Genomic DNA, 24,515 nt, shown 5'->3' with positions numbered 1-24,515 from the left:
TATCTTGTCTTTCTTCTTGACATCAGATAAAACAAACAAATAAAACAGAAAAAAACAAATTTTTTTCTCAATAGTTAGAAATGTCAACATTTGAGTAATCTCTATGGTCTTATTTTTGCTGGAAGGGTGTTCTTTCCTTGTCCTTAAATTTCATTTAAAAGACATTTTATTTGCCCCTTTCGTATGTTGACAGGGCAAACGGAAGAAACTTGAAGACAAGGATTATATGCTCTATTTTATAACTATAGCTTTGTCAAATAACGTGTCCTGTGTAGAATAAATTCTTGATGTAGATGATGATGAAAATTAAAATAAAGTCTATTTCTAAATATAGCTGTTTGTTTTTTATTTAGATAAGCTTAATATTGCTCTTTCTTATAATTCTAGTTTTACTTTTTCTTCCCTATTTTATTCAAACTTCATAAAATCCATTCACAGCCTCCCTCCATTTTGTTTCTATCTCTGCAGTGAAAAAGTAGAAATTTTTTTTTGAGGAGGAGGATTTTCCCTGAGCTGACATCCACTGTCAATCCTCTTCGTTTTTTGCTGAGGAAGATTGGCCCTTAGCTAACATCCATGCCCATCTTCCTGTGCTTTATGTGGGATGCCTGCTACAGCATGGCTTGGTAAGCGGTGCCTAGGTCTGCACTGGCGATCCCAACTGGCGAACCCTGGGCTGCCTAAGTGGAGTGTGCAAACTTAACTTCTGCGCCATTGGACTGGCCCTGAAAACGTAGAATTTTTAAAATTTATATTTTAATGTGCACTTATTCATATTTAATAATATCTTTTAAAAAAACTGTCATTTCTCTTATTTCTGATAGCCTTTACTCCTAAAGTCACCTGTGGAATGTGTGGCACTTTATGCATTCTCTCTAATTAGATCCACACAGCAGCCTTGAGGACGACGGAATAGTACTACTCTCCTCATCTTACTGTTGCCGGATGAGAGAAGTTAAAATACATCTTCATTCACAGACTGAGGTGGCAGAGAGATAGAGTTGAGTTCTGCCCTGTTCTTCACCTTCTATCAAGAAGCCCCTCTGGAATGATACAGCCAAGTTTTCCAGTACTGAATAGTCAGGAGCTATGTAAAAGAAGCCACTCACTAAAGACTACCTACTCTATGATTTCGTATAAAATTTATATGAAATTCTATAAAAGGCAAAACCATAGTTTGCTTTCTGGCAGATCAGCGATTGCTTAGAAGCAAGGATGGAGGCAGGGATTCGCTGCTAAGGGACACAAGGGGGCTTTTTGTGGTGGTGGGAGTGTTCAGAACTTTGACCGTGGTGGTAGTTAAATGACTGTTGCCCCAAATCTATTGAGCTATACACCTAAAATGAAGGAAAACTTTTAGATGTTTATTACACCTCAACAGAGTCTAAAAGATAAAAATTGTCAGGATACTGTTACCTGTGTATCAGAAACATAAACATACAATTTGTTTTATTTAATTTCTTGGCCACCATGCTTAATCAACCGACTTTTTTAATGCTTTGCCTTTAAATTCCGTGGTAACTGGATTAAGACTGAGCAGATGTTAAAAGTGCAGAGCTGTGTGTTTTTCTCCCCTGTGATCTGATGTGCTGATCATTAGGGCACTGTTGTTGTTATTTAGAACATGGAATGAGGTCACATTTCTCCCTGGCGGAGAGTAAATAGTGAGTGTCTTCAAAAAGTACCTGGCATTTAATGCCTAATCCTTAAGATTAGTTTATGTTAAAAGAAAAAAAAAAAAAAGCGAGAAATGCTTACTTTATCACAAAAGGATTTGACCAACTTTTTCTGGTTAACAATTTTCTATATGTCCAGCCATTTACATTTTAAAATAGGAAAGCAAGAGCATATTAGACGAGAGTCTTAGATAGTGGGTTGAAGCAATATAAATAAAAAGATTTTAAAAGTAGATAAAGTATGCATGAGCTTAGGTTCTTTTTCATTGATACTTCTCATTCACAGCCTTGTAAATAACTTGAAACGATTTTTCCTTACCCATTACTATTTTGTCTGTGATATTAGCGTTAGTACTACGTGGCAAAAGTTATTATGGGAAAGGACAAATAAATAAAAGAAAAAAGCAACATAATGAACCTCCATGGGTCTGACATTCAGTTTCAACACAGGCAATATATTTTTCTCCCAGTCTACATCCACTCTCCATCGCACATCACACCCTAGATACCTTTTTCAGCCAAATCCTAGACAGCACATTATTGCATTCATCAATTCTGCAAGATGTATCTATAAAATACACTTTAAAAATCATAATTCCAATATTTTTATTGTTGCTAAAGTAATTAAGTTTAATCCTTTAATATTATGAAATGTACAGTAGTCACATTTCCTCCAATATCTCATGGTATTTTAACTTACGATCAGTTTGTTTGAATCATGAAACAAAGTACATACAATGCATTTTATTGGTATGGCTTAAATTGTTTTTAATTTATAAGCTTCTCATCCTTCTTTTCCTTAATTTATTCAATAAAGAAACCAACGTCACTGATCTTTTATAATTTTGCACATTCTGGATTTTCCTTTGCGTCACTTTCTATCACTTAAGGTGGTCTGCATACTACTTTATTTCCTGTAAAAAGTAGTTATTTTTAGAAGGCTGATCAAATTTGTTCTATTTTTTGATAATAATACTTTATAGGAGGAATTGTGAGCTTTCTATTGTATAACATCAAAAGATACATCATGTCTAGTTTTTATTCTTATTATTCTTATTGAGACTGATCAGCCAGCTAGATTTTCCTTTTTTTCACTATTAATATGAACTCAGAATAATAACAATACCAATATTTTTACTAAAATTAAGATTACTGAAAAAATGTAAGATGTCCATGCACTTTTTCTTTACTTTCCATATTATATTAACTTTAATATTTTTCATATGTATCTATGTGTTTTTATTGTGGTAAAATACACATAACATAAAATTACCATTTTAACTGTTTTTTAGTATACAGAAAAATATGAAACGTTTCATTAATTTACATGTCATCTTTGCACAGGGTCTATGCTAATTTTCTCTGTATCATTTTAATTTTAGCATGTGTGCTGCTGAAGTGACACCTTGCTTTTCTTTTTATCTTTAGGATATATCTGAATATCTAACTTAATCTATATTTCAAATTATAATATCTTAAAATCCTATTAATGAATAGATCTGATAGCCTTTAAACATTTTTCATTGCCAACACGTTTCACTGTTCTGTCATTTGTCTATGTGTTGATTATGACGTTTATTTGTGGTGGATATTTTTTTGACAAATTGCATAATTAAAATTATTAATTTTATCCTATGTTGATTCTATTTTGTGAATCACAGTTAAGACTGTTTTTCCTGCTTTCAATTTCTAGGTGAATTCATACATATTTTCTTCTAATACCTGCATGCATATTGTGAAGATAATTTTTTCTTCATATAGCTATGCCATTATTCCAACACTACTAATTATAAATATTTTTTACTCACTGATTTCTAACGCCATGTTTAAAATAAATTTTCATTTTCAAATATGTCTATTTCCAGATTTTGTATTCTGGTCCATTCATATTCTGATATCTTACTCCCTTAATTATAGAAGACATACATTTCACATAGTGGGAGCAAGAACATCCTTTTCATGGTTTCTCTCTCAGCTTGCTTGTCCTTTCAGATGAATTTATCATTAACTTTTTTAGCTTAAGAAAAGAAAAGACAGTGTTTTAATTGCAATCATGTTAAATTTACAAATTGAAGATTTTCGTTGATATTCATATACATGATTGGTTTGTAGATTCCTTTAGTGAAATATTTATCAGGTTTTGTAATCAACATTACACTCACCTTATAACAAGAATTTGGAAGGGTTTTTTTCTCTTTATTTACGCTTTAAAACAGTTTAAGTAGTACTTTGATTATTTCTAGTGTTGTTTAAAGCAATTCACTTTTGAAAGCATTTGGAGCTTAAGTTAAATAATTTTACCATAATGTGTCTTGATTTTGGCTCCTTGTGAAAATTTTCTCCGAGACATGGTGTTCCCTTTCACCATGAAGATATAATTATTAATTTATTTCAGGAAAGTTTTATTAAATTGCAGTTTTTAATATTTCTTTGTTCTTGCTTTTGTTGTCACTGTGTATATGTATGTATACATATATAAATATGAATTACTTTCTCTTTTAATCACTTCCTCCCTCATTTTATGTCTTTCTTAACTTTTACTGGATTTAAAAATTCAATATCTTATTTTCCATTGTCTATTTTTTTCACTGCATCATTTATGATACCCATTAATTTTCATTGTTTACTTAGTTTGGTCTTCATTTCTGAAAATTTTTAAAGTTTATTTCTAAGTGATTCTGTAACTCAGTGAGCTGTATTTTCAAATGTTTTATTCTCAAATTTTATTTTTCTAGTTTTTATTTATGCTTTCTTTCATTTATTAAATTCATTTAGTTTATTTTGAGATATTAAGCTACGATTTTTAAAAATCTATTGGGGGCTGGCCCCATAGCCTAGTGGTTAAAGTTCCACATGTTCTGCCTTGGCAGCCTGGGGTTTGTGGGTTCAGATCTTGAGTGCAGACACACTCCACCCATCAGCCATGCTGTGGAGGCATCCCATGTACAAAGGAGAGGGAGATTGGCACAGATATCAGCTTAGGGCTAATCTTCCTCAAGCAAACAAGGAGGAAGATTGGCAATGGATGTTAGCTCAGCATGAATCTTCCTCACACACAAAAAAAAACTCTTTTGGGAGACCATGTTCTATTGGTATGTCTTGACTGTCTGAATGATGTATATTCTGCTCATAATTTCCTTTTTACCTAGAGTGAGTTGATATGGAATTCAATCATAATTCTATTGTGTTAGGAATATTTACATGAGATGGGTTTTCTTTTAGGTTTTTTTTTTTTTGAGGAAGATTGCCCTGAGCTAACATCTGCTGCCAATCCTCCTCTTTTTGCTGAGGAAGACTGGTCCTGAGCTAACATCTGTGCCCATCTTCCTCTATTTTATGTGGGACACCTGCCACAGCATGGCTTGCCAAGCAGTGCATAGGTCTATACCTGGGATCCAGACCAGGGAACCCTGGGACATCAAAGTGGAACATGCGAACTTAACCACTGCGTGCCGGGCCAGTCCATTTTGTAGTTTTGAAATTATCTTCCTAAGTATGGGAATGCGCCAAGATGATTTTCATAGCTTCATGGCTCAAGGTCTTTCTGTATTGTGAAGTATCAAAAAATTAGTTCAAGTACTGTCTGAGAACAGTCTCTTTTGTTTTCCTTTTTTACTATTATCAGGATATTTTCTGTCTTTCTTTTTCTTTCTCCCTTTTTCTTCCACACCCCCTGCCCTAACTTTTTCTCTTTTTCTGCTTCATTTGTATTCTATTCCCAACAGTTTATCTTTTGCAGAGACTTTGTCCTTGAAGGAAACTTCTTTGGCTGGTTGGTTTCAAGTCTTCATGACACCCAGACAACCTCAGCAATGTCTAACATTCCCGAAGTCCCCTTGAACTCCCCTTTAAACAGAGACGGCAAGCCTCCTCTGCTGTTCAGCTGTTTTTCTCAGAGAGTTACACCTGACTTCTACTCCAGAGTGTCTTCTCTTGCTTTGGGAATGAATTGTCCTTAGCAATTTCTGGGTTTACCAGCATCAGGGCTATCAGAACCTTTTCATCTTCTTTCTACTTCCTTTCACACAGTTAATTATACACACAGGTGTTGGTAGTTTGGCATAGCTCAATGGAATTTTGTGGTTTGTAAGAACATCATTTCACTACTTTGTTTAAAATGCTTTAATTACTTTATTTTACTTATTTAGTGCTTTAAAATATTTACTTTCTGTCAGAAGATTCAAGAAGACTTAAATACATTGCTATTCCACTAAGAGCATATTTTTTAACGAGCTTTATTTTTAAGAGCATTTTAGGTTCACAGCAATACCAAGCAGAAGGTGTAGATTGACTTTTGTACATTAGCCTGATATCCTGCAGCTTTGCTGTGATCGCTTATTAGTTTCAGGAATGTTTTTGTTGATTCTTTTGGATTTTCTACATAGATAACCATATCATCTGTGAACAAAGACAGTTTTATTTCTTCCATTCCAAGTCATGTCTTTTATTTCCTTTTCTTGTCTTATTGTGTTAGCTGGGACTTCTAGTACAATGCTGAAAAGCAGTAGTAAAGGGGACATCCTTCCTGGTCTTAGTGGGAAAGCTTCACATTTGTCACCAGTAAGGATGATGTTGGGTATAGTTTTTTGTGGATATTATTTATTAAGTTGAAGAAGTTCACCTCTATTCCTAACTTACTGAGAGTTTTTATCATGATGGATGTTCAATTTTGGCAAATGCTTTTTCTGCATTTATTGATAAGATCATGTGATTTTACTTCTTTACCTTGCTGATGTGATGGATTATATTTAATTGATTTTTGAATGTTGAACCATCCTTGCATACCTGGAATAAATCCTACCCGGTCATGATATATAACTCTTTTTTATATATTGTTGGATTTGATTTACTAAGATTTTGTTGAGAGTTTTTATGTACATGTTCATTGGTCTGTAGTTCTCTTTTCTTATAATGTTTTTGGTTTTGGCATTAGAGTAATGACAGCCTCATAGAATGAGTTAAGTATTCTCTCTGCTTCCATCTTCTGAAAAAGATTGTAGATAATTGGTATAATTTTGTCCTTAAATGATTAGTAGAATTCACAAGTGGACTCATATGGGCCTGGTGCTTTCTGTTTTGGAAGATTATTAATTATTGATTCAACTTCTTTAATAGATACAGGCTTAGTCAGATTGTCTACTTCTTCTTGTGTGAGTTTTGGAAGCTTATATCTTTCAAGGAATTGGTCCATTTCATCAAGGTTATTAAATATGTGAGCATAGAGTTGTTCATATTATTTTATTTAGTATCCTTTTAACATACATGGGATCTGTAGTGATGTCCCCTCTTTCATTACTGATATTAGTAATTGGTAGCCTCTCTCTTTTTCTCTTAGTTAGCCTGGCTAGAGACTTATTGAGTGTATCGATCTTTTCAAAGAAACACTTTTTTGTTTCATTGATTTTTCTCAATTGATTTTCTGTTTTCAGTTTCATTGATGTCTGGTCTAATCCTTATTATTTATTTTCTTCTGCTTACTTTGAATTGAATTGTTCTTTTTTTCCCTAGCTTCCTAAGGTGGAATCTTAGATTTTGACTTTATATCTTTCTTCTTTTCTCACATATGCATTCAGTGCTACAATTTCCCCTCTAAGCACTACTTTTGCTGCATCCCACAAATTTTGATAAGTTGTGTTTTCTTTTTTTGTTTAGTTCAAAATATTTTAAAATTTTGCTTAGATTTTGTCTTTGAATTATGTGTTACTTTTAAGGGTATTGTTTAATCTCCACATATTTAATGGAATTTCCCGGCTATCTTTCTGATATTGATCGCTTATTTAATTCCATTTTGGTCTGAGTAGACATTGCATGATTTCTATTCTTTTAAATTAGGTAAGGTGTGTTTTATGGTCCAGAATGTAATCTGTCTTGGTGAATGTTCCATATGAGTTTAAGAGGAATGTATATTATCATCAGTGTATTTTTTGTCTATTTCCTTTACTGAAAAAATAGTATTCTTCTCTCCTTTAGTCACACTTTCCTGCCTCTAGTAAGAAAATGTACTTAAATATTGAAATAAATGTATCCATAACTTACCCAGAGTTTCTGAATCAATCAGGGTACTTTTAGTCCATGCTCTATTGACAAAATAAATCCTGAAATCTCAGTGGTATAATACAATAAAGGTATGTAGTTCTTACTCATATACAGTCCAAGGCTTGTTGATTAGTTTCCTTGAAAATTGTCCTCTAACTAGTGATTCAAGAATCCTTGTGTCATATCAGGACTTCTCAGCAGGGAAGAGTGGTTATGAGGTTTTTTACAGAGCTTTGCCTTATGTCATTTCTACTCATATCTCTTTGCCAGAATTGGCACAAATCCTACAGCATGGGAATTGGAAAACATGGGGATGCTTGGTAAGCAATAAATATCTATGTCATATTCTTCACTTCTGGTCACTAAATTTTTCATCCTTCCATCAACAGAATTGCTCCCATTACATTTAGACAGTATTTAACTCCTCTTAAAGGGATGCCTCTATTCCATGAACTTTAAGAATTAAAAAGGAAGCTGATCCCTGCTCTGTCCATGACTGAATAGATGCTATTGTACTTACTCTGTGCATTTAGTAACTCTGAAAATAATTACTGAAAAGTCTATGTAAAACAACTCAAGCAGACAGTGGGAAATTAACAATACAGGCTTAAAGTACTTGAGAGAGGGAAACACATTTAAATTAAATTAAAATTAGTCCCCAGGCTTGCATCCTGGCTTTGCCTCTGGGAGCATTTCCTGAATCACAGTCCAGGTAAATAGAATTCAAAAAAGAAGGTGACAGTATCACTGGGTGGGAAAAACAAAATCATAGTTCATTGCTCTTGTAGTGGCTTGGGTTTAAGGAACACGGATTCAAAAAGAAAGGTGTTGCAGAGAAGGAGCTACAGTAAGGCAAACAAAATGAGTTCTATGTCTTTGGCTCACTCTTAGCTGTGCACCCAAAGAGTAAAACTCCAGGATGTCTAGCAGAGAATAACGACAAGGAGTCAGGAGAGATTTGAATAGATACATAGTTCTATAGAATTACTGAAGTTCAAGCCCTGTTAGGATACCTTGGTGAGTATCCAGGGCTTTCCATTGAGAAACCAGAAAGTCCATACTCTAGAAATAAAGACCAAATACTAGAATTAGGATATATGCTCTAGGAGTAAAAGATAAGCCTAGGAGAAGTAGAAGGCAAAATAATCCAGGGTGTCTACAATGTATATCTCTAATGTATGACATACCACATAAAATTACTAATCATGTGAATAATCAGCAAGAAGTGGTAAGTAATAAAGAGAGATAATAGTCTATTATAAGAGCAGACCCAGAGATGATACAAATATTGTAGTTAGCCAATAATGACTTCAATATATCTATGATTCATGTTATAGAAAAGAAAGAAAAAGAAAAACAGTGTGAATTAAAAGATGGAGAATATCAATACAATGCTTACATATTTATATAAAGGGGAATCAAGTGTATCTCATGGATACGATTAAAAGCAGACCAACTATAGGACAGGCTGTATATTTAACTAGGGAATACATCATTAGAAAAGATATTCAAACCAAAACACCGAGAGAACAAGGAAGATAAATGTAACAAAACAAAGCATAAAGGAAATGTGGAAATTGGTCAAGAAAAGGTCCCAGAAGGAGAAGACAGTGTGTTAGGATAGAAACAAAACTTCAAAAAATAATTACTGACATTTTTCAATATCAATTGGAAGATATTGCCAGTGAATACAAGTGGGATAAATTCAAAGAAAAACATACCTAGATTATTATAATCCAATTTTTGAAAATCAAAGACCAAGTGATAATATTTAAAAGCAGCCAGAGGGGAGAAAGCTATGTGACATTTAATGTTAAAAAAATATATAACTGATAGCTAAGATGTTAATAGAAAATGGAAGTCAAGAGAAAATGGATATCTAAATTAAATTCAGTTAGTATGGAAACCTGGCAAGTATAGTTTGCTGCATGTCTCTCCTCTTATCCTCCATCCCATATGAACTAGGGCAAGGTATGTTCAGGAAATGTACGGGAGAAAAAAAGATAAATTATTTGTACTGCGGGAAGTAAGAACATTGGAAGGTGAAATAGTTACCTTAGGGACAATTATAACATTAGGTTTTGGTGATACATTTCAGTGGAGATTTCAAGTAAGAAATTGGATATGTGACTTTAGATTACAGAGGAAATTCCTGGAATTCACACGCAATATATAACATCTTCTCAGAACAGCATGTAACAAAAGAAGAATCTCAGATCAATTATTCAGCAACCCCAAGATTAAAATTAAGAAAAGTTTTAAAACATTAAAAATGTATTTTGAGCTGATGTACATCCGTTAAACTCCCTATGTGAAAGATAAATATTCTAGACTCAAGAAATATCTATTTATCAGTTAAAGTATAGCATCCAAAACTGCATACATTGACACTGTCATATTTCCCAAGATCATTACTCTCATCTTGCCCATGATTAATTTTACTGAGTTGTGTAAATTTTAAAATGTAAATCTAATTAAGTTATAAAAAATCATGTATATCATGTACACTTTTATTGATAATACTATTTTCTAGATCACCCATCATTCTATTTCATCAGCTCTCTTAGGATAAAATTCCCTTGGGATCAATGCAACAATTTCTTTGTTTTCCTTTAGTAATTTGTTGGCTTAAATCTTACAAACTGAATCAAGTGATTGATCATGTTTCCTCATTACTCTTGGAGATGAATGTGTTGCCTATCTTTTGCAAGCAGGCTGGACTTCTCAGCATGTATTCTATCTATTAAATTCAGATTCAGTTTGCACCTCTCATTTTACTGCCTCTTATGGGATGATTTGTATCCCTCAAAAACATATGTTGAAGACCTAAACTTCAGTACCTCAGAATGTGACCTTATCTGGAAATAGAGTTACTGCAGATATAACTAGTAAAGAGGAAGTCATACTAGAGCAGAGTGGGCACTTAATCCAATATGACTTGTGTCCTTATAAAAAGAGGGAAGATGCTGTGTAGACAGAGACACATAGGGAGGATGCCATGTATGACAGTGGCAGAGATTGGAATGATGCAGCTGCAAGCCAAGGAAATGCCAAGAATTGATAGCTGCCACTAGAAACTAGGGAGAGGCAAAGCAGGATTTTACTCAGAGGGAGAAGGGGCCTACTGACACCTTGATTTCAGACTTTGGCATCCAGAACTGTGAGAACATAAATTCTGTTGTTTTAACCTAACCAATTTGTGGTACTGTGTTATCTTAGCCGTGGAAATTAATTATACTTTTATGCTCAATTCCATCACTTATTTTTATTTTATTTTCTTTCATTGTACAATATATATTTTATAGAACTCCTTGAATTCCCCTTTTTTTATGAAATGAGGAAGGATTCCTCTGTCTCTCTATTCACCATCCATCCTATAATATAAAAATTTAAGATGTGATCCATGCCTCCAAGTAGCTTACTATCTTACGGATGTTTTAAGACTAAATGTCCATGAAAGTCAGTAAAAAACACAAATTAATGGACACCCAAGTTATAAATTACTTGGAACAAGCAATACCTCTATAAGAATTTAGAGCTGGGATTAATCAGTGTAGGCCACAGTAAACAATACACATGGAAAGTGTCAACAAATCATGATTTGAGATGAAGCTGAAAGAATGGATAGGAAGGATTTCAGCTGGTGAAGAAGAAGAGAGGATGGTATTTCAGGAAGGAAGCAAACTGAGCAATGTTAGAATGATGGGCAAGTGCATGGTGCAAATAAATGATGACACTAACTCTATTGAGACAGGTCCAGGGTGGGAGTGATGGAAAATAGTCTTGTCTAAGGGGGAGGAAGAAAAACTGCAGGGAATCTAAAAAAAAACAAGGAGAGAAGTTTAAATCTGGCTAGAAAGGCAACTGGGAGCTGTTGCAGACTTTTTGAACGCTAACAGAATGAAAGGACCTAAGGAAGATTAACCCAGAGATAGTGTGCAAGATAAATTAGTAAGAGAAAGAAGAAAGAGTCACAGAAAAGAGTCAAGAGAAAAGAGTCTGAGAGGTATTTTAGAAAACTACTTAAAGAACCCAGACCTCTTGTGTTAGGGGCCTAAATAAATGCTACTGACCCAGGAAGACCTGCTAAGCTTTCTGAGTTTTTCTTGAAATTCTAATTTCTCTATTACTGTTTCATTTCTCTCTTCCATTTTGGTCGAATTTGAGCCATTGGCATCTATTTCAGGAATCTTTTCATTGATGATGAAAGATTTCTGCCTAACCTTGGAAGACTTTGCATAAACTTTGAATTTTCAAAGCTCTTAACATCCATGGTACATGACTCTATTTCTAATGCTCACTACTAAAGTTCAGTATTGATTGAATGCCAAGTTTGAAAGTTTCGGCTATGTTATCTTTAATTTCCAAGCTGTGTTAATTTTGCTGACTGTAAAACCTTCCTTTCCACCTCATTATTGTCTCTTTTCTTGAAACTACTCTAGCTACCATGTGCGTCTGAGATAGGTGAACTCTACTTTCTTGAAAGATGCTTTTTCCTTCGAATTTTACCTCCCTCATCCAATCTTTCTCTTTTAGGAAATGTAGCCTCTTTATATACAGATTTCAAGGGTACTTCTCATGGCATAATTGATTTTGAGGACTCTGGCCTGATACTTCTATTTCAGTTGAAATTTATGGAAGTAATTTGACACATCACTCAAATTGCAATATCATCAGTCTTATATGGTAATTTATTTCTTTTTTTTTGAGCAACAACACTGAAAAATCCGTTGTGTTCATTTTAAGAGAAAACAATTGGGTTTTTGAGGACATTTTTATTTTTTCAATATAAAACATTTTTTTCTTAAAATGTATGTTACTAATCAACAGTCCTTTGAGCTATTTATGCAAATTTAGCCTAGGGAAAAGAAGCAGGCGGAGTTAAAATGAAAGACATGGAATATCCTAAGTATGTTCATTTGGAAGGAGTCACTCAAGTTTGCAGGATGAAAAAAATTGATCAGTATTCAGAAAAATGGGAAGATTAAAGATTGTTCAAAACATACTCTACAACTAAAACATTTTGGAAGTGGTTTATTTTAAGACATAAAGTTCTGATAATTCTTTGAATCAGATCCAATTGGGCATCTATTTCCTTTAAAATCTCCATCTGCTGCTGAAAAACCAGCCTCAATAGTTACATGGCAACCTGTATTGCATTTTGAAACTTTAACTCCTAGGTTAGTAATTTTGTACTAGGCATGTCTTATCCTTGTTAGAAATATTATAAATGCTTCAATTATATCATTTTTTTCAAAATAAATCCTGTAACTAACTTTTAGCTGTACAATTGTATAGATAGAAGTTGTAATTAATATAACAATATAAACTAATATAAATTGTGCATTTTTAAAATTATATATATTTTTTCATTTTCTGCCTCTGTAATAAGAAACAAAATTCATTTCTTTCTCTAGCAGGAGGAGTCTCTCATTATTATTTTTGCACCAAAAGTGCATGCAAAGAGAATGCTCCTGTGGTAAATATCTATTGTTTTTATACTTGTTAATATCATTTATTTTACATTATAAATTGTATGATGTGATAAGTTGAAAATGTGACTATTTCCTTTACTAGAATATAAACTCATGAAGGCAGAAATTATAAAACTTTAATGGCAATAGGATCTAACACACTTTTACTTGGTGATCTGTACTTGGTAAGTGCTTAATAAATTTATAGATAAATGAATGCATGAATTATTTATGTTGCTTAATAATCTTTTTTATTCTTGAATTTGCTTCAACAGAAGGATATTAATCTCTAAGTAGTTCATTTAAATGAGTATATAGTTATCCCTGGACTTTAAAAAATTAAACACAATTTAAAGTTCTTCCACATTAGGATAAATGGGTTTGTTCCATATAATTATCCTTAAATATGTTTTCCTTTGGTAATCCATTCCAGAGTGCCTTCCAAAATTCTTATCAAGAGCTGTGATTGATTTATAATCACCTTATTCATTCAGATTTTGATTAGCAATTGCTACATTTTTCTCTCAAAAAAAATGACTTTTTCAATAGGCTTATGATTCCAAATCATTGTGGAAGGGATTTTTTGAGTGTTGATATGTTCTTTTGATAACTTGATGCTATTTTGGATGAATAGATCTCGTTTTGATTGACAGTGTGGGAACATTAAGGGAATGTATAAGGAGGAAAAGGACTTTCATGTGGTTTCTTTTTTTTATGTGGTTTCTTGTCATAGTGATCACCGAACACTATTTGGCAAATTCGTACTTCAGTATTTATGCAAACTACCAACTTAATAGTAGTTCTTAACCAGGGGGATGCATCATCATAAGTCGAGGAGTTTTTTGAAAATATAATGGACCCCACTAGAAGAAAAGCTTGTATAGCCAAGGAATGGCACTTGGCTGTATGTACCTAAAAATTTTACCTGGGTGCTGACTACATACAACCCTGCTCTAACCACTAGATTGTAGGCATACAATGCTCATACTAGAGAAACACATTTATATTCCAGCTCAGCTGGGCATTTATGCAGATTCATATAGTATAAATTCTCTTGTTTGTTATTTGATACTCTAGGAGTCAGGCCAATAAGCTAAATAATCAATATTATTGACTATTATAGATTGATGGCGATAGTGGCTATTTTTCCAGGCTGAGTGTAATTTTATCAATGACAAATAAGAAAGAGCCAAAATTAGTTAATATTATGAAGATTATATATATATACGTATGTATATATTATACATATAGGTATATATGTGTGTGTGTGTATTTATCCTTTTGTATTCCCACGTCTTACTCTCTGCTTCCCCTTTTGAAACTCCACAATTGCTTTCCCTTTTGCACCCTTATATTTCTAACCTCCTGAATTGCTTCTTCTTCATATCAAGAAAATTCATCCTTTTCGGTGGATGCTGAATATCCTTGTCTTTAAATTGCAACTGAGAAAATTAACTAATACTCTGAAAGTCTGCCGAAACCATAACCCCTTCCGAGAAGGTAAGTCCTTACATAAAAGTAACCATGCTTGGTGCAGATTGCACTTGGCTTTGTACAACATGATGCACTAGGCTTTTTGAGTTGATTCCAAGGCTGCCATCTTAGGCTAGACACAGAAAAGTCATGCGTCCCATGTAGGGTGTGGGGACCTGGAATTTGCCACCCCAAAGATATGTCTCTTTGGCATCAGGATTATTTGAGGCTGATTGCTTTTGATAAACTGGGACAGGGAAAGAGGCTCTGAGGAATGGAACTTGCCCTTCCTTAGGACACATTTACATTTGTAAGGTAAATCTCTATCTGTAAAAGCTGCCTCCCTCTCTGTACCAGGAAGAAGAAAGGAGATGACCTTCTCTCTAAAAACTCTTAATCAATACCAAAGGCAAGGACTTAAAATCTCCATTTTATTGTGCTAGTTTGGTAACCTCCTGTAACTGACTTCCCTCCCCCTCCCAACGCTGGCACTCCTTAAAGATTAAGCATCTTTCTTTAGGCTGGGAACCGATTGCAGCGCTCATCTGTGACCCCCCCCCCCCCAGCCTGAGGCAACACACCTGCCACCCCGCGGCGTTCACTGGGACAGCAGACCTATCTGTCGTTTCCATCAAGCGCTGTGCTGACAGAGAGGCCTCGTGACTATTGTAAAAGGGACATTTCAATCATATGTGAAACACCCTGTTTAGGGGTATATAACCACTATGTACACCCCACTTCTTCGGTGCCCTTTCTTCCTTCAGGAAGAAAGCCCCCGGGCCATGGTTCCTCATAAAGCTTTGTTTAATTTTCTCTTGCTATTCTGTCTCATGTGAATTTAATTCGTTCTCCGGCCAGACGAACCCCCATTTGGGGAGAGGAAATGTCCTCCTCCCCTACAAGGGGTTAATGTGAATTCTCTACTCAACAATAACACTACCAGCCAGTGACTAACTAACATACTCACATATCCCTATTATAGTTCAAATCTGAGACACGTAGAATGGGAAAGATGCAGGAGAATGGTACAGATGCCAAGAGAAATAAGCAGACAGGAAGTAGAAATAATGAAGTGACAGATTCCAATATTTGCTTTTCCAGTGTGCAAAATATATGAGCCTATATATTAATCTCCTATTTAGCTATATACTAATCTCCTAATTTAGAATCTCTTTACCTTTTCCACTATGAGATTCCACGTATATATTCTGATATCCCAGAGGAAAATAAATATAATTCTTTGACATGTGTTAGATCATGAAACATAATAGTACATAAAATAAGTTTTATGGGGGCTGTCCTGGTGGCACAGCAGTTAAGTGCACACATTCTGCTTTGGCATCTCAGGGTTCACTGGTTCAGATCTCGGGTGCTGACATGGCACCGCTTGGCAAAAGCCATGCTGTGGTAGGCGTCCCAGGTATAAAGTGGAGGAAGATGGACACAGATGTTAGCTCAGGGCCAGTCTTCCTCAGCAAAAAGAGGAGGATTGGCAGTAGTTAGCTCAGGGCTAATCTTCCTCAAAATAAATAAATAAATAAATAAATAAATACATATATACATACATACATACATACATAAAAAGTTTTATGATTCCAGATAGGAAAATGATACATTTTGCTCTGAACCAATGTAAAAAAACCAATCATCAAAAAGCTAACCGTGTAGATAAACACCCATGAGAGATTATGCCTCCTGACCAACATGGCCTTAATATTCCCCTCAGCTTGACTAAATTTTAGACAGGCTTCTGCCTGACTTTAGGACCCTGACCTCCTCTTCCTTAGAACATTTACTTTAGAAAACCTACACTTGTAAATTCTTTCTCTGCCTCTTTGAGATGTAAATCTTTTGGAAGCTTCTTGCCAGGTTTACAACCCAGGAATGTCTTTCTCAAGTATCAGGAAGCCATCCCTTTGAAATGTAATCATCAAGGAAGATAGGCCTCTGCCTCCCAGTTTCCCTAGGAGGAGAGGAGCTTATCTTTGGCCTGGCATTGCTGCATGTTGTAAAACCACCTCTTGTCATGAAGGTAGGTGAAAGCTTGCTTTCCCATTGAGTGAGGTCAATTAGTAGACTCAAGTGGCCTGAGATTCCTCCCACTCCAGCTCTTAAAAATTCCCTAGTCCTTTTATTTCAGCAGAGTTGAGCTCAGACTGAGTTCTAGTCTCTCTCCCTTATTGCAACAGTCCTGACTAAAATCTTCATTGCCTGTTTATCTGGTATAATTTTTGCTTTGACACTCCCATGCCCTCCACCCCTTTTTTATAATGCTGTTTTTGGTAGAAACCATAGTGAAAGATGCCAGAGACTACACTAAAGCCCTACATTATTAGCAGAGAAAAGGGAGAAGTAAGAATATATGACCAGGAAAGTTCAAATCAGAAAGACAGTTGAGTGGCAAGGGAGAAAGGGGTCCCTGTTTCTGAGATAGCATTATCCTTTTTCTAGAGCTGCCCTAAATAACATTCCATTTCTTCATGAACTCACTAAGACAATTTCTATGATTTGTTGCACCACATTTCAAAGATCATTTACCTCTACTGTCTTTGTTCCTCCCTAAGGATGATTAGTGTCCAGTCCCCAGAATTCTCCCTCCACAAGGTAAATGAAAGCTCTCAAGTTTGGGTAAACTGTTCAGCAACATTTCAAGGGATGGAAATTTTTAAAAAGATAGTAATCACAAGACACATGGACATTGTAGTGAAATTCAGAGGCTACAGCCACAGCAGTCTCTCTCTCCCAGGTTTTGTTTGTGGCAAAAACTGCTTTCTCAGACTTCTGTTTATTTATCTTATCCTGTTTCATCCAGTAATGGGGAAGTCTTTTGTTCTAATAGTGCTTATAACTAGTCTAGTGAGCTTTAGTGATGGAAATTCCTTAGACCCACTAGACTAGAAAGAAGAAGGAGGTCTTCATAGGGTCCTGACTAGAGAAGACAAAGCTTGGGGACATATCCCCATAAAATAATAATAATAAATATTTTGGTCACTCTTGACTTTCTCAAGCTTACAATTCCTCGCCAATACTGACTTTTCATATCTTCTTACTAATAAAGCAAATATCTCCAGAAACAAAACAAAACACATACACACACGCCATAACAATAATTAATGAGTGTAATGGACATTGCTTTGAGGCACACACCTCGAAATATTCAATAATGAATATAGTTACATTGAACCAAAAATCAAAAGACCTGGAATCATATTCCAGTTGAGCTACTTATTAACTTTTGCCTATGAGCAAGACATTTAATTTCTATGAAACAGTATTTTGCTTGTAAATGGAATCAGTGATTTCTGCTCTAACAATATCAGAAGAAGATTTTAAAAATCAAATGTAATAATGTATATAAAAATGATTCATGAAATCAAGTCCCTATAAAGTTGAAGAGGGCAATGTTAAGGAAAATAGTCCAATATTGCTTGATGTTGTAAATTTTAAATCATGCGTTGATTGACTCCAACTACATTGATATTTCAAAATCTAGTGGTTGACATTAATCAATTTAAGAAGAAACATCTTGGAGAATGTCAAAACAGTTTGAATGATGCCCATTGTGTGCTTATGTAAGGTGAAGCTCAGATATATTTATTCACCTGCTAATTTTCTTCACATGGATAAAGGCTTAATGTTTACCACTTCTCAGGGTCTTCCTGTTGCAACTACTAAACTTATAGCTTGCAGGTGTATTTATAGTGCAGTGTTTAACTGAGTTGACTATAATAAATTAAAATGACAACAGTGATGGTGTTATGAAGATATATACCCTCCCTAAATTAATTTTAAACTACATTGTGATTACAATAAAAATGTCACCAGGTTTTTTATTTTTAAACTAGACAAAGTATTCTAAAAAATATAAAACATCTAAAAATAATCTCAAAACACTTTTATAGAAGAATATTTAGTAAGGATTTGCATTTCCACTTACCAGATATGCAATTAAACCTTAACTAAAGTATTTCCTATGAGCTTGTGCTTTTAAAGCAAGATCAATGAAATAGAATGTGATAATGAGATAAATCCAGATTCCTATATGAATTTAGTGAGTGACTATCAGGCCATTTCAAACTGGAGGAGTAGAAGGAAACGGATTGTTTATTATCTGAGGTTTAGCCTTCTGGCTCATGATAGACCTTCAAACAAAAAATATAGACAGATGATTAAACGCTAGGTGGATAATAATTCAAAAGTTAAAAATGAAACCACAAAAGTATTAGAAGAAAACATGGGAGAATCTAATTTTATGTGCACTAGAAATAGGGAAACACTTTCTAAACACAGCCCAAATCTTGAAATTATAAAAGAAAAACCAAATAAAGGAATTACAAATATGATAAATGAGAATTATCTAGATAGAAACAACTCATAAAAAATATGCGAGAAAGTGACAAACTGGGAAAATATTTCAATCATTTATTTCAAACAGACAGATTTTCTTAGAAATCAACAAAGACCAAGTACTCAGTAGTGAAATGGACAAGAACATGAAGTTCACAGAAAAGTAAAAGATTATAGATTAAAAACATAAAAACTCTTCAAATATACACACAGTTAAAATGTAATTAACAGCACAAGACAGAGTTTTCATCAATCAAGACAACAGTCATAAGTTTAGTCATATTCAATGTCACTAAATTTATGGAGAAATAGTCATTCAAAAAGTGTTGTAAAATATGTATCCACAATTAAAATGCACATATACTCTGGTGATTTATTCTACAGATATACTAGAAATATGTTTGTACAAATATGTGTCGGTACAGATAAGTAACTGTATAAAAATATAAGAATAGAGGTGATCCATTACTGCACTCTATGTTATATATAAGAAAATATGTATAGAAAATGGAATTTATTGTGTATATATAAATATATATGTATAATCACAATTTGTTTATTGATTTCCCTGTTGATGAAAATTTGGGATATTTCTAATTAGGGGCTAATATTATTTAAGATGGTGTGGATTTTCTTGTATAATATCTTTGTGGATGTTTTTATTTCTTTCGGGTAAATACATAGGGATGTAATTACTACGTCAGAGGGTAAAAGCATAATTATAAGAAACAGTAAAACAAATTTACAAAGTAGTTGTATAATTTCACATTCTCACATGCAAATTATGAAAAATATAATTGCTTTATAATCCTGCAACAATTTGTTGTGTCAGTTTTCTTAATTTTAGCTATTCTAGAAAGTCTAAAATGATACTGTGTTGTAATCTGCATTTCTTCCTTAACTAGCGATGTGGAGCACCTGTTGTGTGCCTATGACCATTGTCCAATTGTTGAGTGGTTGCTTAAGTTTTCTACCCACCTTTAATTTGTTGCTGTTGGTGGTGTTTGTTTCTTCTTGTTTTTTGTTCTTTCATTATTGAGTTGTAGGAGTTCTTTATGTATTGCCATATGTACACATTCCAAATATTTTCTCCTATTTTATGTCTTTTGTATTCATTTTCTGAATTGAGTTTTCAGAAAATAATTTACTTTTAAGTCTGTTTTACTTTTCTTTTTCCCTTTTATGGTTAGTGCTTACTGGGTCTATCCAAAAAAATCTTCGCTTGTCAAAGATCATGAAGATGTTGCCTAAGTTTTCGTCAAGAAGATTTATAGTTTTAGTTTTTGCATTTACATCTATGCTCCATCCCACATTAGTTTTTGTGTATAGTATGTAGTAGAGTTAAATATATGTGCACGTGTATACATATGTATATATATAAACATTTTATTAGATTTTATTGATTAAACAAATAAACAAAGATTATATAGTCATCAAGAACCTTATGCACATGAAAATATAGCTTTAAAAATTATTTTGACATGAGAAAACTGTACATAATTAGTGTATATGACTGGATGAGTTTGCAGATGAGTACGTACCTGTGAAACCATCACCAAAATCTATGTCATGAACATATCCATCACCTCCAAAAGTTTCCTCCTGCCCTTTTATTTTTTGTCATTACTTTATTATTATTATTATTTTGTGATAAGAACATTTAATATAAGTGCTGCTCTCAGCAAACTTTTCAGCGTGCGCTATAGTCTTATTAAATGTGAGTGCTATGCTGTACAGGTCTCTGGGACACATTCATCTTGTGTCACCGGAACTTTGTACCCTTTGCTAATACATCTTTGTTCCCCCCACCCCCAACTCCTAGCAACCTCTCTCTGCTTCTGCGAGTTTGGCTATTTTAGATTCCCCACATCAGTGTCATTATGTAGCATTTGTCCCTTTGTGTCTGGATTATTTCACTTAGCATATTGGCCTCCAGGTTCATCCATGTTGCTGAAAAATAATTTTCTCTTTTTTTAACAGGGGATATCCTATTGTACCAGAAACATTTATTGAAAAAGCTTTAGCTTTTCCATTGAAAACGTTTTGGTCAAAAATCAGTTGACTGTATTTCTGGCCTCTCTATTCTGCTCACTGATATACAGTTGATTCCTGTTATTTGTGATAGCTATGTTCGATAAAGTCACCACGACCACCGAATTGGCGAACACTGAACAATTACTCTTAGGGGAAATACAGGGTTAGGTTCTTGTAAGCCTCTGGTCACAACATTTCATCAATCGATCAATACACCTTGTTATACACGTGTTTCTGTTTTAGCACACCTTATTTATTACGTATTGTTGATTCATTAACATTGAACTCACAGCGAACAGCACTATAACTCATACTTGAATGAAGCTTGTTTAACATACTGATTTTCTCCATCAGGCACATGGCAGCCTTCCTTGGCTTAGGAACACTAGAAGTATTTCAGCAATATGCTTGGAAACCATTACAAACAGGAAAATCACCAACTAAAAGCAAAAAATGTAAAAAGTGTGGCACTAAATAGACTACAAAAAGGACACACTTACAGTATGAGTTGAAACAAGTCAGAGTGTCACCTTATCGGACTTGAGCTGAGAAAGTGTACATCAGGTGACTCAAAGTATTTGCTGCTCTGCGCACCTCTGAGAACACACAATGGCTATTGATTTGGGGGTTACAAATACATGTTAATGAGTAGGTGAATTCACACATAGAGAATCTTCACCAAAGACCAGGCTCTTTCCTACATTCACTCCTGGGGAAAGGAGGAGCAACACTCAGCCCTGGCTGAGGCCTCCAGAACCCTAGTGGGATCATGATGCTTCACAACCTAAAAGGGTGAGCCCCTCTGGGCCACAGCAATACGTGCAATAGAGTTGCAAACACCTGGAAGCAGCGCCTGCCATAGTAACTCAGTCAGGTAAACACTTACGCTTTGTTTCAAATATAATGCATTTAATCACAAGTTTACATAATTTTAGTATTAGTAGTAACCATATTTAAAACTGGTGAACACAACTGCTGAAAATTAAGTAATCAGCATTTAATTAAACACATTAATGTGTGATTCTTCATCTCATTTAATGCTTTTTTTCTAAATTCAATCTTGTCTGGACTTCAGATAATGACGTCTTAAATTTCTTTGCTTGCAACTACCTCATATAACTTAGTCTGTCATTCTTTCTTTCCTTCTTTCTTTCTTTCTTTCTTCTGTTTTTGCTGAGGAAGATTGGCCCTGAGCTAACATCTGTGCCAATCTTCCTCCACTTTATCTGTGGGATGTGCCACAGCATGGCTAACTTGTAGTGTGGGTCCACGCCTGAGATTTGAACACGCCAACCTGGGCCGCTGAAGTGGAGTGTGCCAAACTTAACCACAAGGCCATGGGGCCAGCCCCCTATCATTTTATTTTTGTTTTTTTCCTAAATTAATTGTGTATAGGTGTGTCACACACAAAGTCCAGAGTGAGATTTTGTATTATGAAAGATAATGTAGCTTATTGGTTACTAAAATGGATTTTAATTATACCATTTTTTTCCAAAGTATATTTTGTTGTAAAGATCAATCTGAAATTGAGATCAAATTCAATTGTGGACAATTTGATTCTCATAATCTCTAAGATTAAAATGTTACTTTGTTAAAAAGCTTTGTATATCTAAAATATATTAGAAATCTTAAAATGTAATTGCATTAAAATAATGCTATCCATTACAGAAAGCAATATATTAAGTTGACATATATACAAATATTCTTATTTAATCAAAAATTATAAAATTGAACACTGACAAAAATTGAATTCCTGCATTCCAATATTAAAAATGAAAGACTCTGGACTTTGTAGAAAGAATGTCTACATAGATGCTGCTCATTTGCTGTCTATTTGACGCTTCTATACCACTCGTTTGCTGTGTGACTTTGTGCAGTTCACCCAACCTCACTGTGCCTCAGGGTTTTCATCTGTAAAATCAGAATAAAATAACACAGACCTCATTAAAGCATTTCTGTTTGTTTGCTTGTTTTTTGTTTGTTTACTTGTTTGCATTTCTTAAAATGGGCATCAGATGAAGTAAAGCACTATACAGTATGTGTCACATTTTTAGTACTACAGAAGTTTTAAGTATTATTATCTAATATGAATTTTTTCTTTTATAGTTTTAAAGTCTATTTTCATTTATTATTAGGCCAGCTACCTGTGTTCTTTGTCCTCTCATATTTTGTTGTTCTTCATATTTTCATGGCACCAAAAAATTTTACTATTGTGCTTTCCTATGGGTGCATGCATGCGTATATATTCTTCTAACAATTTGCATGTTACTATTTATTTCCTATATTTATCTCCACAGCCATAACTTTGTACATCTGACTCCTATATTGCTTTTTGCAATATCTATTAAATCTTCTCTGATAGCAAAAATGAAAATTAAAATTCTTCACCTTTCTTGCCCTTCTGCCCCCTCATGCTATTTGAGATGACTATATTATTTTAAAATGTATATTTTTATTGTTAAATATATTTAAAACTCCATAATTCGATGTATCTATCTTTAACCCTCATCTGTAAAAGAAGAGATGATCAGTTTACTAATTTATAACTTCTCTTCCCCTTCCTCTTCCAATTTACTTAGTTAAATATGCAACTTTTGCATTGCCATAAGAAGTTATATTTACTATTGACATTTTTTAGCCTTGATCTTTTAATAAAGTACAATCCATGTTTACTTCAAATTATTCAGAGGTTTTTTAAACTTATTATTTAAATTCTTTAAGAAGGGCTCGTAGTAATTATTCCTGATTCCTAGTATGTTCAAAAGTATTTGTTGGCATTGTATTAGAACTAAAGATGGTTTGGGCATAAAACACTTAGGGTATGCTTTCTTTTTTGAATGTTTTTAAGGAATTGCTCCATTATAGTCAATCATTGAATGTTGCTGTAAAGTAATATAAGCCAGCCTGATTATTTCCTCTTTATATAACTGATTTTCTTGCCTTTTTAACCTAACAAGTAGGCTTCTTTGAAATTGAGTAATTTTATTAGTGTGTGTGCTAGTATTGACCATCTGGGCCAAGTTTACCTGGGCCACACGATGTCTTTTAATCTGAAAAACCAAATCATCTTTTCTTTTTTTTTTTAAAGATTTTATTTTTTCCTTTTTCTCCCCAAAGCCCCCCAGTACATAGTTGTATATTCTTCGTTGTGGGTCCTTCTAGTTGTGGCATGTGGGACGCTGCCTCAGCGTGGTTTGATGAGCAGTGTCATGTCCGCCCCCAGGATTCGAACCAACGAAACACTGGGCCGCCTGCAGCGGAGCGCGCGAACTTAACCGCTCGGCCATGGGGCCAACCCCACCAAATCATCTTTTCTTTATGGAAATATTTTCTTGAATCATATTTATTAGCTTCTGCTTAATTATTTTCGTTTTTTCTTTGGGAAACCAATAATGTACATCTTGGATGGTTCACTGTATTCAATGCCTGCCATTTTCTCTCTGATACTTTTAAACTCTTTATGCGTTTCCATTTC

General features: G+C 34.1%; 1 non-coding gene across 1 annotated transcript; it reads right to left on the bottom strand.

Moving 5' to 3' along the window:
- Positions 1 to 2,975: 2,975 nt before the first annotated feature.
- Positions 2,976 to 3,081, bottom strand: LOC123289979 (U6 spliceosomal RNA). The gene has a single exon (XR_006534262.1). It is a non-coding gene; the product is annotated as a U6 spliceosomal RNA (small nuclear RNA).
- Positions 3,082 to 24,515: the final 21,434 nt, after the last annotated feature.

Source organism: Equus asinus, chromosome 9 (genome assembly GCF_041296235.1).
Source record: "Equus asinus isolate D_3611 breed Donkey chromosome 9, EquAss-T2T_v2, whole genome shotgun sequence".
Classification (NCBI taxonomy): domain Eukaryota; kingdom Metazoa; phylum Chordata; class Mammalia; order Perissodactyla; family Equidae; genus Equus; species Equus asinus.
The sequence above is the reverse complement of the archived record's forward strand: the minus strand, read 5'-3'. Positions and strand labels throughout refer to the sequence as shown.